This window comes from Bacillus rossius, chromosome 7 (genome assembly GCF_032445375.1).
Source record: "Bacillus rossius redtenbacheri isolate Brsri chromosome 7, Brsri_v3, whole genome shotgun sequence".
NCBI classification, from domain to species: domain Eukaryota; kingdom Metazoa; phylum Arthropoda; class Insecta; order Phasmatodea; family Bacillidae; genus Bacillus; species Bacillus rossius.
Window position 1 is genome coordinate 60,534,026 of NC_086335.1, and position 13,152 is coordinate 60,547,177.

Here is a 13,152-nt window from a genome sequence, read left to right on the forward strand (position 1 = left end):
AACAATCGTTCTGAAAATAACTGTGATGTTTTAGTACAAATATTTCCGTTAAAAATCTGAAGAAAAATTACCGTAAATGTTAACACGCGATTGTACACAAAGTACAAATATGAATTGTGAAATAAAAGGTTGCCATTTTGAGATGCTTCAACATTCACGTTTTTACTCAAGAACAAATATTTTAATTTTCAACTTCAAACAATTGTCAATTACTGCAATATTAGGTGGATTTATGGTTTTTCCCCGTGTGAGGTAACAAAGTTTTAGTTAATATAAAAAATTGTGAACGTTTTGTTAAACAATGTTTCTACTGTAGCTTTCAGCTTGGAACTAATGTTTGCGGTTCTGACGTCTTGGGTGCGAAAATAAGGCGACTTCCAATTTTTGCATCTCTCGTTTATGTAAAAATGGTCGCCTTATATTCGGACCAATACGGTAAATTATTTTGGTCCTAAAACACTAAAATAATATTTTTTACTGCATACAGACCATGAAAATGGTTTTAAACGTAGTGGGTAAGCATGTAAACATTTAAATGACCTTTTTGAGAGAATTTTTTACTGTGTGTAGAACAAGAAAATGGTTTCCCACCTGTGTGTCATATGGACTTTTAATTTAGATTGTTGAGGAAAGTTTTTACTGCATACTGAACAGGAAAATGTTTTTTCACCTGTGTGGGTACTATGACTGGAGCTTGCACGAGCTAAGTACACCAGGAACTGCCAGCCTAGAAGTTGGACAGTGCTAGGTACAAGCCGTGAATAGTGTCGGGCTGGTAACCCGAGGCTTAAGATGACATCCAGATGGAACCTGTTTGCAGAACTCGTTATGTGGATACAACGCAAATCGTTTATACATGAGGGCTGTTTTTTTTTTCCAACCTCCAATGAGCTGTAAAAAAAAAATACATGACATAATTTTATCACCAAAAGTACAGTAGGGTCTTAATTATTTTATTACATAATCGCAAAAAAGATCGAAGCATGTGTCATATCGTGACACAAACTTCTCTATGCCTTCATCGAAGAAGTTAGCCACCAGTGAGATGAGATACAGAAACAGCATCTGGATCTCCCTCTCCCTCAAGATGCCGCTGTGAGGCTTCCGTGTCAAATCGTATTGCAAGAGATGCAAATAGTAGGGCAGAATTATGATTTTTTTGCTTGAAGAAAATATCAATATTAATCTTTAAAAAGTAGTGATTTTAAAGATATTAAGAATTAATAACTCTAAAGCTGCACTGACTGAACTCACTGTCAAAAATTTTTGAAATTTGTGGTGCTCATACATTCTTCTTTCTTACTGACTGACGTAATATATGTGCTAAATAAAAACCACGTATTCCTGTGGAAATTAAGCCAAAATAACATAGAACTCCCCACAAATTTAGATTTGTTGGTACGCTAGAAGCCATGGTGGCTAGCCAGGTTACACTACACTTTAAAAAAATACTAGTCCATTACAGTACCCAACGTGTATGATGTGAAGATAAAATTTATAACCCGTTCAGATGATCCAACCGATAATTTGTTACAAAAATATATGGAAAAATTTTATAACCAAATATATTCAGCAGGTAAATATACTGCATTATTTTTATAAATAGTGATATAAAGTAAATATTGCTGAACTTAATTCATATTTGCCAACTAAAATAATATTGTCAGTGCTGAACAAGAGATTACCATCAGCACTCATTACTGCTTTGCAATGCTAGTGCAGTGTCTTCTCATCACTTCACCTCGTTAAGATCTGTCATATTCAAAAGTCGTCTTCATGTTAAAATTATTTATTTTTGCTTGGAATTAAGGTAACAGTAAAAAGTATATGCTTTAGGTATGCATTGGTCTCAATATTGTGTCTTATTTATAGTACTAAGTGACATTCGTGGGGATGTTTTGCTGGAGTTTCTTTGGGAAACATAGGAGGACTGGATAGAGTATCAAACCCATGTTCTCTGGAGTGCCAGTGCATTTCCTTCTCAATACTTCACCTCACTTTGCATGAGAAATGTGAGCTGAGGTTTATTAATATTTTTTCATTTATTTTTTCACATTCATTTTCATGTTGTTAATCTCTTTATACAAATTTTTTAGCATGAATGGGGCTTTGATTAAGCTATTGGTTTTAATTCAAATGCTTGATATTTTCATAGCATTATTAAATTTATAAATATTCCCATTGCTAATCAATGCAAGAGATAAAATTCAACTGTTTAAAGAGTTCAATTTGTTTCACACGTGTTAGTAGAAACATCCTGGATGTGTTGTGTTTCAAACTATCTTACTGTCATTGCTTGTTTTATACACACACACACACACGCACGGGTGCATCAGGTGCTATCGCAAGGCATTATAGCTTGTATCAGCGAAGGAATGAACTTCTTTCGGTGACATGTTAAATCTTCTTCCTTACTTATCTGTTATCTACTTGCATATTTTCCCTATCAGTGTTTGCATAGTAATGGTAATTGTGTTTAGTTTTTTAATGTAACTTAATTATTATATGGTTATAAATAACCCCTCTCGTTGTTAGTACGCAAGTTTAACTTACATATTAGTGTAGATGAACAGTATCCTACTCATGACAACTTAGCCTCAAATATGGTCATGCAATTTATATTCAAGAAACATCTTCGACCAAAGGATTTCTGACACTGACTACAGCTAAATGGTGTTTGGCATTGACCCAAAATATACTCACTACTCTTATGATGTTTAGCAAGTTTTCCTTCCTTGCCGTAGTTTTTTTTCCACCCAAAAACCTCATTTATTAGGTTAAAAACATACAAAGTAACATAAAGCACTGCACATGGTCCAAGGGCTAAAAGGTGACATTAAAAACGATGATGGTGATGTGGTTGGACTCCGCCAACGACGAGTGTTCCTGAGGGCTGCTGGGGTTCCAGTGTGCTCCTGATTATTCATTGCGAGACTTCTACTGACATTCTTTGAGTTTTTCTGGTTATTCATGAGAAAACAATCCCTGCATGTAATTTTTTTCATTCTTTGACAAGCAATTTTATTTAGAGTTTTGTTTACTTAGTGAATTTCTGTTACCTAATTTGCACTTACAATATAGTATATACAATAGTATCGGTGACTATAAACGTGAAAACCCACGATCATCTATAGCAGAACACTCCTTGGAAACTGGACACAGCATTGATTTCAACCAATTCCACATTCGACAGTACAAGAAAAGATACATTCCAGAATCAGTAGAAATATTAAAACACCCAGCGAACATAAATAGAGAAGATGGCTACAAATTAAGCAGAAAATGGGATCCACTCTTCAGAAAACCTTATAACCTAGCTCTGCATCTAACAAAAGACAGGTCACATTTGGTTGGCCAAACAGCCCAGCCAATCCGAAGAGAAGAGGCACCTGATTTGCCATCACCCCCAGCCAATCACAGAAGCCCAGCTGCGATTGGCCAAACCAACAGGCTAACTAGACAAAATTAAGACTGTGATTGGCCCACAGCTGCAGCCAATCGGGAAACACTCCTCTCAGGCTAGAGTATTAGTCAGAAAAATAACCTCGGTAGCTAAGTCTACCCTAATGATCAGTAACGGATCCAGAGGGGGGGGGGGGGGCTACGGGGCTCAAGCCCCCTCCAAAAGCATCTGGGTCCACTATGGTTTTAGTGTTTGCCTTGATAAAGCCTAGCCTCAGCTAGGTCAAGCCCCTCCCAAGCAAAATCCTGGATCCGCCACTGCTGATGATGGCGACTGCTCTGTCAACCGTAACATCGGTAATATATTAGCCTTGGCCGTGGCTACAACCCAGAAGCCAAGCTACTTCAGACAATGGCCGCGAAAGCCTGCGAACTTTATTATACACACTTCATATTTAACAAACATACCTACTATGCCCATACATACCACTATTCATAGAAGAAAATATGCATATTACTTGACGCCGTCCCCGCTACCTCTGATTATTTAGACGTGATTTTGGTTTGGGTTCGTTATCTCAGGGAGGATTCGGCCTTGTGGCTAGAGGTAGGGGTCAACGCAGTAGGGCCCCCCGAGCTGTTATGGCCACTCGGGACGCCTGAAGAATAACACAAAATTTAGTTAGTGAATTTAATACAGCACAGCCCAATACATGGTGCTGCCCGTTCTGGCCGTAACGGTTTGCCCGACGCGAATAGTCACACGCGCAGCTCACTTCCTCAGTGGCGGCTCACGATTTTTATGCGCGTGAGGGGCGGACTCGTACACGTGATGCTAAAGTTACAAAATTACACCCTGATATGGCACATGGTATCTTGACGCACAATACACTACACTATTACCTAACTCTTAGTAAACTGGGCTAGCAGCACGTAGGCCCGTGTCTCTGGCGACTCTACGTGGTGTCTAGGTGTGTCCCAGGGACTGACTCGTTATAAAGTTCGATGGCACGCGTTGCCTGCTGGCTGCCCCGTGCGGGCCAAAACTAAGTAGCCGGTAGGCTAGGTTGGGCGTGAAGCGCCGACGTAAAACCACATAATCTCCCCACAGTACTTACGTATGACGTAGAACACTCATCTTGAAGCACTGATTGAATTAAGTTAAGTACCTCATGGTAAATTTAGGCCGACCGCGAAACTGTACGTGAAAGGTTGAAAAGAAATTACACTATTGAAAACTACATGTCGGTGAATGCAAAGGTTGAAGGTTCCGCGTTGCGCGCAGGCTGCCGGCCTGGGTGAGCTCTCGAAGGACACTGACGGTGTCGCCGCGCGCGACCCCCGTCCCCCGCCAGCCATACCCGTGGAAACGTGTGAATTTCGCGGGAAACTGAACCGGCCAGGTTCGGGACAAATCGCACAGTGAAACATGATTTTGCAAAGACTTAATTATTAATTAATGGAGAATAATGTTTAATAAAACCTGTGGAAAACATAATTAAAATAATTTGTTGTAGTGCGGCGGAGGGACATGCCACACCCGGCCGGATCCTTCCGCCGGTGCAGCACTCGTTGCGTGGTGTTCGCCTCGTCGCACGCACTGCACTTTGATGAGCGCACGAGCGCGTTCAGCACACGTTTTTACGAGACGCTGATGAGGCATAGCGGTCTATGCGACAGAGGAGCATTGGCGGTCGGCGTCATACTATAAGGACTTTATTTAAACAACCTGAGAAATTTCTTATGACATGTGCGCACAACTAGAGTAGGTACATAAATGTAACCTTAGGTGCATCATGCCTACACTTCACCATCCAAGATGGTACCTTTTTATATTCCAAGATGGTGGAATGGAGCGAATTGATAGCTTTTTTTTTTTGTTGCGCCCTATGCACATAAAGTTACAAATCCTTAGGTGCACAATTCCTATACCTCACCATCCAAAGTGTCGCCTTGTTTTATTCCAAGATGGTAGGGGATAGGGCGCATTAATAACTTTCCTTATGCACTTCGAGCATGTAAAGTACACCTCTTAGCAGACGAAAAGCCAATCCTAGCGGACAGCTCTTGAATTAAAGAGGGTGGTCGGACGAAGGTGAGTAATATCCTAGTAGCACTCTATGCCAACTAATTTTTGAAATTTGGCACACAACATGCCAATTAAAGATAGTCGACTATGGCACCCTCTGAGAGCATGTAGGAGTTTGTAGTTGGCAAAGTTACAAATACATTGAATCAAACAGAAATAAATATATGTTAATATTTACATGATGTTGATGTCTTGCACGGATTTTTACTGGAGTAGGCCAGCACTGTTTTTATGAAATGACTATAGTTACTACAATGAGGTAATCAATAAACACAAAGATGCTGGTTCTCCACATGACAGCTGTCCGCCCTTGGTCGCGGCCCGATGAAGACTGAAGACTGCCTGGTTTTTTGAAAGTGACGAATGGTTGGGGGAGGGGGACAGAGCCGCCTCCCTTCAAACCACGTAAAAGAAGTAAAACTAATTTTACATGAAACATAAGAACCAAACAATTCACAAATCTCTCGAATAAAAAATCTAATATTAAATTAAGTGGCTGAATGCCTACAAATGTTTTATTTAATACTGCATAAAATTAGAGTTAAAATTACTTGTCAAATTGGAGATTTTCAGTGTTTACTGTGAACCACTCTGTAAATATATTTAAGATTGATTTAAAATCAAGATGTGTGATCAAGAATAACTATGCATAAAGTTAGGTCTCAGTCCATGAGGAAACAATGTCATTCACAAAACAGGGTGCCCTTAATGGACCAACATACTTGTATGAAGCACTATCCCTTGTAGCACTAAAGGGATTGATGCAATTTACATCAGATGGCCGCTTATCACAACACTGGTTATTTCCCTTCCGTGTCGGCCAGTTGTGTCGTTGGCTCATGGGCGAGGGTAAGGGGTACGTTTCAACAGTGGGGTCTGGTACTGGCAAGGTGGGGACCGGGCTTTACTACCACAGGAAGTATGATGTCAAAACATATGCTTGATTAGCGGCCAATAATGTCTGCAGTATCTCCAACGTAATGTATATGTGCAGAGCGATTAAAAAAAGTTCTTGTATCTGGCAGGCCTGTATGCTAAGGTCATGCAGCCTCTGCGGCTCCGTGCCACCGAGGCCGCACTTCCAATACAAGCACGTCAAGAGTGGAAACAACTCAGGCTGAGTTTTGCGACATAGGCGCACAGTGAACACTAGTGGTCTAATTTTTAAAAGTAGTTCAAATTCAGGACCTTATATTATATTCATATTTTAAAATAACTCTTTATATTCTATTTATTGGCAGAACATGACAAACTCCAGGGTTTATCCATTTGGATAAATTCACTGATATTTAAAGTAAGCAGTTGCTTCCGATTGAAACAGGCCAGTCGTCTGTGAAACGCAGAGATGTTGTGGATGTGGAATTAAATGTTTTTACCTAGTGCTAGCTCATAAAAGAAGAGTAGCCTCCCACAGAGAGGTGAGTCACTGAACACGCAATGCTGGCAATTATTATGGATGTTCCACAATCATTATGGAACCACAGTGTGATTTTTTATTTAGTAAGGAAACAGAGAACTATAAAAACACGTTATGCATTATCGTACTGACGAGATCCGTCAGTGTTCTTTCGTTGATCGCACAGGCTGTTATACCACATCGTTACCTTGCCGTCGTCCGGGGTCTCGGGCTCGAGTCCCGGTGCGGCTCCTAGCGGGAATGGCTATTGTCGATGTAGTGTTTACAGATGGGCGCCAGACTAGCTCTGTTTCTAGTCGGTAGGTGGGTCGTGGGGTCGGTTGCTCTGCGTGGCCCACTAGAACCATCGGCGGTGTTGCATGGGATATGAGGAATTCCCTACTTGGTGGTGGTTTCGGAGTCGTATGGTTAATTGATTAGGCGCTGAAGTAGTGCAACAAATGACATGCGTCGTTTATTCATGCGACTGTGGGTTTGGTGTAATACCGTTGATTACACACCACGTCGTACAGAGGGTGACGTCACACAATACAGAAGTTACACAATTACACAAAGTTAGTCTGAAAAGTTACGTAATAAGGCGTGGCACAAGTTTACAAAAATGTTACGTGATGGTGCATTGCACAAGTTTACTGAATGTTACGTGGTGGCGCGTCGCACAAGTTTACTAAAAAATGTTCCAGGTTCAAGGCGTCGCACAAGATTACTAATTGTTACGTATTAGCGTGGCACTAGGCGGTTCTGAGCCTGGTTACCCAAAAGAAGGGTGAGGGCGATTGGAGGCGGCCAATCCCGTATATCAATGTCTCGAGGCGGTGTTCGCGTCCACTGTAGTGGAGCGCGGACCGCAGCTAAATTCGTCCAAGTTCCCTTATTGGGTGGTGTCAGCGCCGGGGCGACTGGTTTTAGTTCAAGTTCTGTGGTTCGGGAGGCGGCCCGTGCCGTATACTGAAACTACCCCGCAGACCAAGTGTGGTGCAGGGGGTTTTAAAAGTTATGCGGCCGGATTAAGTCCTGGACCGGGTACGCATGGAGAGATTAGTAAAAAGAGGTTTCGAGGATGTGACTATAATTACCAGAAGGAAGTTCAATGCAGACAATGGATGATGTCTCTCCGTGGGACGTGCGTCCGCCCCAGTCCACGAGTCGCGCTGTACTGGCGTGATGTCATGGCGTCCGGCCGAGGCTCGGTGTCCCTCGTGCCAGGGTTGACCTCATTACGTTATTTTCTAATGTAACACGTTAATAAGAGATTTTAAGGGCGCTAAATTCCTACATTAATTATTAAGGCTAAATTAACATTACTCATCCCTTCTAAAATTTAGAGTTAGTATGTTTACGAATTATGTCCTTTAAATTATACGTCACACCAGAGACTTTTCGTCTCTTGCCGGACTGCTCCGGTGGGGGGTAATAACGAAACACAAGGTGGTTAATAATTATGTCACATGGATTAATTAACTAATCTAGGCAGAAGGCCGCCAGGGGGACACACACACGTATCGACACATTTACACACGTGAGTGTCCGGGCACTCTTACGTCTCACTTTCGTTAAGCCATTTTTAATTTATACGTAATATTGTTTAGATTCTGTGTGTGTTTTAGCAACGTGGTCGGCTGTAATGTCGGTCTGTTTATTATGGGGCCGGGTTCTACCTTGGCTGCTGGTGCCTCGCCTGACTCGGGTGGGCCATGGCTAGGGGCGCGTTCCGTTAGCGGGGTTGAATACTGGCGGTTGCAGGTCGGGTTTTAGGGTAGCCTTCGGTCGGACGACGTCAACCTAATAGGGGAATAATGTGCGCAGCCAGGTTAAATGTGTGAACATATGTACTGCATCATAGCATAGCTAAGTGCCACGAGGCGAATATATGTCACTGCCTATGGATTTGACGCCCGCGCAACAATATAATAGGGCATAATGCTATTTTCATTCCAAACTTATGTACCAGCTTTAAGATAACACTCTCAAGGAAATAATGACATTTCTTTATTTAATGATGAATACCTACTAGATTGGTGCGATAGTGCTTCGAGACATGGCTCCTGTTGCATGATTGGATTATAGTTCCGGTACCACATGGTAGCCACAGCTAGGGGTCGTCTTCACGCGAAAATGTGCTCTTGTCGCCTCACCTAGGGTATGGGATAAACCACGAACATATTTGACGCAATTGGGGGGCTCTCAGGGGCTGCGCTCGCAGCATTCGTGCAAAATACCTCGTCACTACGACTGCTGAAAGACCTGTTACCCCAAGAGGACACTTCATCTCCTATGATCGTCGGGATCATCAAATTGCACCACTGTATGATCACCACCATCACCACCACCACCTCTATAACACAATTCCAACCTTTGTCAATGCACAATTCTCTATTCAAGATGGCACATTACTACCACCTTAAGTTGTCTGAAATATAAATTCCTTCTTTTCCTTTACGATATTTATAAAACATAATTACTTAAACAAAACCTAAATATATGAAATTTTAGGAGAATTTTAAAGTTTGTGTGATTTTTAAATTTTTATTGTGCTAATAATAATTCGATACTTTTGGCTTGTCGACTTTAAGCTTTCAATTTCGGAGACTGGTTGAAGCTTATGAAAATTTACTAAGCTTTAATTTTTTTTACCTGCTGATGCTGACATTTATTTGTGTACTCTGTGTTAATTTGTAGCGGGGTTTCTGGGACAGCCTAAGTTTCACCCCCATAGATCGACATGCCCTTCGGGCTGGTTCGTACATGTTCGGTTTTATTTATTTATTTATTTTTTTTTTATCTGTACGTTAAAAACAAACATTGCAATATTGATCAAAAAATTGTTGACTAATGTTATTTTATATTTTTTTAAGAGTAAAACACATGTACACAAATATGTTACTAATTATGAGATTTTCAGGTAAGTTATTGAGCTATTTCTGTTTGATTTGTTAGGAGATTAGTTTGTTCCGTTTACAAGTTAACATTGCTTGTGTTATTCTTGCCAAGTAATCATTTCTTATATAAATTTTTGTACACTATAGGCTTATCTTTTTAAATTTTAGGTAGCGTGTGGAGATTTCATCTTATGTTCATGAGCGCACAACGTATAAAATCATAAGAAATGTTTTCTGGTGGTGTGTAGCAGTTAACCGCATTTAAGTAAAAATATTTTAAAATAATTGTTACCAGAGCTGAATTACATTGAGGTGAGTGCACTTAATATAATTTGGGGTATTGCAGGAAAAATTATAAATTCCTAAAGTGTTTTTTACTTCCTGACATGTTTAAAATTATTATTCTCTATGAGGGTTGTTTGATACTGCAAGTAGTTTAACATGTGGATAGGTTAGGATTATTTATTACAAATCTGTAATATTGAGATACTGCCCTTGGGTTAGCTGGATTAAAAATACAGTGAAATTTGTTAGGTTAGTAACATTATACGTACAGTGATTCTAAGTACAGTGGAATTTACATTTGGTTAGCTTGGGATAGCACCAATTAAAAATTCTGTAAAATCAATTGAACGGTTGGATGTTACTAACCTAATCTAACCAACCAATATACATTTTACAGTGATTTTTTAGGTTATTATCTCACGTTGCTGCTTTTAGTATGCAAAATAAACTTTGGACACTTTTTTTTTTAACTTTAAATATGTACCTGTATTTACTCTGAAAAAAGTTTTTTCTAAATTCAGACTGGTTTTTGAGAAATCACTGTTTATAGGTTACATTACATTACCTGTGCAGTAAAGGGCCTGTCACCATGTTGTTCTTTAATTGAGTTGCAGATCTTGTTGTTTTTCATACACAAATTGTCTATTTTTTATTTGGATATTGCAATGCAGTAACGTAAATTAACACATTAAAAAAGTTATGTGACTCCTTATTGTGCATTCCAAACCCAAAGCATCAGTCCTTGAGAGCGATATTTTTTAGCAGTTTATAGGTGCAAAATTCTGATTTTTTACGTGAGACAACACATAACCTGACATATAAAATAAATTTTCATTTTGTAACAAATGATTCCTTTTATACGTCAGGTTACGTGCTATTGCAGGTAACTAATCTGCGCTTTCCGCCTCCATACTGCTATAAAAAATCCCTGTCAAGGGTTGGCGTTTTGGTTTGGATACACATTAGAGACTCGTAACTTTTTTTAAAACTATTATTTACGTTTCATTAGGTTATAATATTCAAATAAAAAATATATACATTCTTATATATATGGAAAACCACAGGATCTGCTATGCAATTAGAGGGGAAAATGGTAACAGCTGCTTCACTGCATAAGGTATCTAGCGTGACCTGCAAAATGTGATTTCTTGAAAACCAGTAGGAATTAAGAAAAGCTGTTTACAGTTTTAATAGAGGAAGGTTTTTAGTGTCTGAAACGGTATTTTCAAAATTTTATAATTTAATTTATGGATAAGCAGCAACAAAAGAAAATTACTTTTTTTAAATTTAGCTAACCAACCATTCACATGATTTTACAAATTTTGTATTGTTTATACTTACCTACTTTAACATTAAACTACTGTTAAACAATTTATTTCAATTTTTTAAAAATATATTTGGGAATTAGCGCAGTATAATCGAAGACGTTTACTGTATTGATGATTGATTTACTTTATTGATGCACAACGAAGTTGTATAATTGTTGGATTGGTTAAGCAAATTCAAGCATCAAGGGTACTGATCAATGGTTTTTAACTTTATATTTTCTTAATGAATCCATTGGTAAAACGTTAAAACACTGGAATGGCTAAATTTCCATCGACTGCTTATGTTTTTTTCCGCATGCTCACTTGAAAACAATTACAGGGTTATACTGTAGTTCACAGTTGCAATACTTGGTTAGGTTAGTTACATAAGTGCTGTTAAATCATGAAAATGGTTAGGGAAAGGTAACTTCTTCATAACTACTGTAAAATGGTGTAAGCAATTATTCTTTAGGTAAGTTTACCTAGACTTTAAAAATAATTTATTTGGCGAAGTACATAGTACTAAGAATTACTATTTATCAAATTTGGTTTGTGTGGAAAAGTTGTTACTCTAGGAAATTTCTGAATCCATCTTTGTAGGAAAATAAACTAATATTATTAGAAACAAAAAAAGAACAATGTGTGGTATATTTTAATTTTCTAACACCCTCTGAACTCTGCAGTTATGCGATTACCGATAATAATTGTAAATCATTGCAATATACATCCGACACATTTTGTAGTGATTTCACAACTGTATTATGAAGTAATGCCATCGACTGCTGCAAAATAACATGCTGACATCTATTCTTGTGTAGGCATTTTGTTGATACGACTAAAATATGAACATATAGGATATATATAGAATCTTACAAATTTTGGTAACCTACCTACTAATACTCTCCCCGAAGACTTTGGTTAGATACTTAAAAAAAAAAAAAAATTAACTGCTTATGTGACATGCATTACGTGAAATTAATTCAACTTGTAAACATTTTGCTTGAGTTAAAGCCTAGATTTGCTTAAGCTAATAACAAGCAATTACATCACTTGAGGCCCTGAGAAACAAACTTCTAAAATTGTGTAGTTACTTGGATTGTTAAATACCTAGTTTTTCTGCAATAATGGGCACAAGAGCAATAGAATTATGTTTTTCATATAATTTTTTTTCACATAAATGAGTTTTTGTCAAAAAGTATTTGGAAAAAATATCTATTTGAAAGGACAAAGAAAAATGTTAATTGTAGTACATAAATGAGAATTTACCAAAATATTTAATGTATCAAATTTCTAACTAAAATGGTTTTGAAATTAATTTATCATTCTGGTATGCATAACTTTTTTCTTTGATACATTTATTTATCAGTTTCATTTCTCTTTAGTACAATATATATCATTTAACTTTGATTTCTTTTTTGTTTCAGGCTTGTGGAGAACAGCTTTTTTTTATCTACTCTTTGGCTGGCCAATGTAAATAAGCAATGATTTCGTGAATGCAGCGAGAGAGTTTATTTGATGTATTTTTAAATCACTGATAATATTTATTGATGTATTTTAAAATCACTGATAATATTTATTGATGTATTTTAAAATCACTGATAATATTTGTTTTGTGGCTGGAAGATGGTAACCATGGTGACTTGTGAATTTTTATGAAGATTAATAAAAAGCAGTAAAAATTATTAATGGTTGTCAGAAGGAATTTTTTTTTCAATAATCAATCAAACATCTACACTCTACAGTAACAATTTTCCTTAACTCAAATAATATTTC

At 38.2% G+C, this 13,152-nt stretch overlaps 1 long non-coding RNA gene across 1 annotated transcript; it reads left to right on the forward strand.

The window, feature by feature from the left end:
- The first annotated feature begins 9,611 nt into the window (after positions 1–9,611).
- On the forward strand, positions 9,612–13,061 carry LOC134534145 (uncharacterized). The gene is made up of 2 exons (XR_010075445.1): positions 9,612–9,810; positions 9,956–13,061. It is a non-coding gene; the product is annotated as an uncharacterized LOC134534145 (long non-coding RNA).
- The last annotated feature ends 91 nt before the right edge of the window (positions 13,062–13,152 follow it).